The sequence below is a fragment of the Chrysochloris asiatica genome, unplaced genomic scaffold (genome assembly GCF_000296735.1).
Source record: "Chrysochloris asiatica unplaced genomic scaffold, ChrAsi1.0 scaffold00138, whole genome shotgun sequence".
Taxonomy (NCBI): domain Eukaryota; kingdom Metazoa; phylum Chordata; class Mammalia; order Afrosoricida; family Chrysochloridae; genus Chrysochloris; species Chrysochloris asiatica.
Window position 1 is genome coordinate 6869863 of NW_006408656.1, and position 4511 is coordinate 6874373.

At 38.0% G+C, this 4511-nt stretch overlaps 1 pseudogene; it reads left to right on the forward strand.

The window, feature by feature from the left end:
- Positions 1-215: 215 nt before the first annotated feature.
- The window catches only part of LOC102833316, a 6365-nt pseudogene continuing 2069 nt past the window's right edge, over positions 216-4511 (forward strand).

A 4511-nucleotide genomic window follows, 5' to 3' on the forward strand; every position in this document is an offset into this window, starting at 1 on the left:
ATGTGTCACTTTGGGGAAAAGAAGCACTTGGAAAGTAAAGGCATTGTTTCTCAGCGACATCAATGTATGTATGGTAAATGAAGGAAAGAAAAAAAAGTATTCCTTCCACTCACTTGACAATTTCATTATCTGACATTTTGTATTTACTACAATACTAAAAAGTCTACTATCAACTAGTTTGTGCTTTAACAGCATATAACATCTGGCAGCAGCAAATGTCGAGGTGTGAGGTGAGAATAATGCTGACTCTGATAGTTAAGGTTATGTCAACTTAGCTGGGCCATAATTTCCAGTAGTTTTGCAGTTAAATAATGATGTAATTTGGAAGTTATGTAGTAATGTAGTCATCCTCCATTTTGTAATCTGAGATGGCCAGTCTCCATTTTCACATAACACTGATTTTTACATAATAATTTGGTCTTTGGAACCTAACTATATCAATACATGAGGAGTGGGTGTAACTAATAGCAAGAATGCACTTTAAGGCTAAAAAAAAAAAGAAGAAGGACAAAGAGAGAGAATTAGAGAAAGTCTGACCAAAAAAAGGGCAGAATTTTAAAAGTAAAATGCTATTCACTACAGCAACAGAAGGGGGAGCTCTTGAACTGAGAAACCTGGTAAAAAATGCAAAACCCTATTCTTTACAAAAGAATAACTAGGATCCAATATCCAGTGTGTTGCTAAGTGCCTTTGAGTCGATTCTGGCCCAGAATGACCCTGAATAGGGTTTCCAAGACTATGCTGGATCAGAAAGCCTCATCTTTCTCCTGCGGAGCTACTGGCAGGCTTGAACCGTGAACCTTGTGGTTCATAGTCCAGTGCTTTTCTTATGGAGCCACCATGCTCACGCAACACTTAGGTATATCCTATAAAATGATACTTTAATACAAAGGAAAAAAAAATCACCTATGCTCCCTGTCAGAAAGACCAAATCACTTTCAAAGGATAGTAAATCAGTTTGGCATCAGAATTCTCAAGAATATTCAAAGTCAGAAAACAGTAAGGCAACATCTACAAGATAATCAAGAGGTGGAAATGTGCATCAAGAATTTTAAATGCAGCCAAACTGTCTATAAGTATCAGGACTACAGAAAAACAGTGTCAGTATACAAAAATTCAGGGACTACTACACTCAGGAGTCCTTCCTGAAGACAAACTGCACCCAAATAAGAGGGGATTCAGTGGACTTCAAGCAAAGAGACTGGTGGTGAGCATTAAAATATAAGACTAAAACAAAGCTTGGGTGGGGGTAAGGATAGTACACAACTGTTATGTACTTTAACAATGCCCCTGGGTGGTGCAGATGGGTAAGAACTCGACTACTAGCCGACAGATTGGTGTTTTATACCCACACAGAGATGCCTCTGAAACTAGGCTTGGAGATCGGTTTGTGTAAAGTCACAACCTTGAAAGTCTTATAGAGTACTTCTCTGCACACATGAGGTCGCCATCAACTGGACTTGACTCAACAGTGAATAGTGGCAGTAACGATATAGTCATGAGTCCTGGTGTGGTGCTGCAGGATAATGCGCTGGACTGCAAGGTCAGCAGTTCAAACCCACCAGCCACTCCTTGGAAACGCTACACAGGGTTACTATGGGTCAGAACCAACTCGACGGCACTTAACAATAACTTTAAAACAATTAGAGAATAGAGGAAGAAAGAAGTAGACTAGGCTCATTAATTTTCTCATAGGTAAGAAGTGGAAGTTAAAATACATGATTTAAAGCAGAGCTTCTATCAGTTCCTTCTGGGTTGACTTGTCTCTTTCCACCCCAGATAAACTGAATCAGAATCTATACTTTAACAAGATTCCCAGGTTATTTTTACAGAACCCCAGGTGGTTCTTATATATGTATATATACACGTATGTGTCCAGACACACACACACACAAGAACCACCTGAAGAGCCTGTTAAAATGTAGACGCTGAATCAGTATATCTGGGATGAAACTGCAAATTCACAGCAGGTAGTCAAACTGGAATGAACTGGTTTAAAGTCCTGATTTCAAGACAACAAACGGAATATTATAGACCTAACTATACTTAAATGTAAAAGAATAAATATTAAGAAAGATAATACTATTAACTAAAATTGGAATGATGGAGGACTCAGAGGAGGGCGAAAAGGGAGACTTTAAATTCTTAAATTGTTGCTCCATGTAGGAAATGTCTAAAGAAAAGGGGGATCAAAGTATTCATACAAGTATTCATATTAATGCATATTAGTAAGAAGGTAATCATTAAAACAAAAATATAAACTTTTTAAAGTATCAGAGACAACACATAGCTGCTAAATGGTATGGCTTAACTATTCTGTTGAGGGTGATGACAAATTTTGGAAGCTGACAACAATGAAGTTTTTACAACAGATCACAATTTGTTGTTAGTACCGACTCAAAGTGACCCTATGCACAACAGAATGAGCACTTCACAATCGTTGCTATGCTTAAGCCCATGGCTGCTGTTATTTTGCCAGTCCATCTCATTGGAGGTCTTCTTTTTCTCTGACCCTCCATTTTTCCAACCATGAGGTCCCTACCTAATAGTATGTCCGAAGTATGACAGATGAAGTCTGGCCATCCTGGCTTCCAAGGAGCTCTCTGGCTGTACTTCTTCCAATATTCTGTTACATATGAGGTCTCCATGAATTAGAGCCAACTTGAAGACAACAAAACAATACATATATTTTATCTCACAATTTCTGTGGGTCAGGGATTAAGTAGCAACTTCCTTAGATGGCTCTGGCTCAGGCTGTCTTCTGAGGTTGCAGTTAAGATGTTCACTGGGGCTGCAGTCATCTGATGGCTTGACTGGGGGGCTGGGAGATCTGAATCCAAATGGCTCACTCACATAGTTAGTGATTAGTAACTTAAAATCCTAGTCATGTGGACTTCTCCATAGAACTTAAGGAGCATCCTTATGACACGGCATCTAGTTTCTCCCAAAATAAATGATCTAAGAGAGAAGGGAAGGATTAAGTAGCAGTGCCTTTTTATAACCTACTTTTGGAGTCCTGGAGTGGTGTTGTAGGATAAGCACTGGACCACAAAGTCAGTTTGAACCACAAATGGTTCAAATTCACCAGCTGCTCCTTGGAAACCCTATACAGGGTTGCTATGAGTTGGAACTGACTCAACAACACTTAACAACAATTTGGAAGTGACATGCCATCATTTCTTCCCATTCTATTCATTAGAAGCAAGTGACTAAGTACCACCCATGTTCAAGGTAAAGTGCTCTACCTTTTAAAGGGAGAAATATCAAAGAGTTTGTAGATATATTTTAAAAACAACACAAATAGTATAACAAAATTAAAATTTGGGGTTTTCTATTAAAATGGAAATGTTATATTTGAGTATACAGTCTGCTGTCAAGGCCCAGATAACAGAAGTTTATGAAATGAAAAAAATCATCTCTCAAGAGCCTGTTAACATTTTGAGTCTTGCTTTGACAGTAGTCATTCAGAAGATGGGGAAAAAAAGATAGTAAAAGAAGATTTAAAATTTACAATAACACAATCCCAATCCAGATTCCAATGACATTCTTCAAAGAGATGGAAAAATAATTACAAACTTTATATGGAAAGGAAAGAGACCCAGGATAAGCAAAGCACTGCTTAAGAAGAAGAACAAGGTTGGAAACCGCTCACTCCCTGATTTCAAAATTTACTACATGGCTACAGTTGTCAAAACAGCCTGGTACCGGTATAATGAAAGATACATTGATCAATGGAACACATTGAGACTCCAGAAATCAACCCCATTCACATACAGTCAACTGAATTTTGACAAAATGCCTAAGTATATTGCATGGGAAGGAGATAGTCTTCAATAGAGGGTGGCAGAACTGTAAAGCGATATGCAAAAGATTGAAACAAGACTTTTCACTCACCCCGTATACAAAAGCCAATTCAGCATGGATTAAAGACCTAAATGTGAATCCCAGAATTATAAAGGCCATCAGTGGAAAAATCGGGACAAATGTGAGGGCTCTCATACAGGGCATACACAGATTACCAAACATTTTGGAAATTACACACACAAAAGTAGACATAGTAGGTGTAAATTTTAATCTTCTTTTAAAATAGATGATTGGGACATACTAATAATTAAAAATGTATGTGCATTAAAAGACTTCACCAGAAGAGTAAAAAGGGAGCCCACAGAATGGGAAAAAATCTTCTGCAATGGCACATCGGACAAGGGACTAATTTCTAAAATATATAGGACACTACAACACCTGTACAAGAAAAAGACAAATAACCCAATTAAAAAATGGGCATAGGACTTGAACAGACACTTCACCAAGGAGGACATCCGGGCAGCCAACAAACATATAAAGAAATGTTCATGATCACTAGTCATTAGAGAGATGCAAATCAAAACAAAAATGAGATATCATCTCACACCAGCAATAACAGCAAAGATCAAAAAATGAAAGGACAATAAATGCTGGTGAGGATGTGGAGAGACTGGGACCCTCCTACATTGTTGGTGGGATTGCAAAAT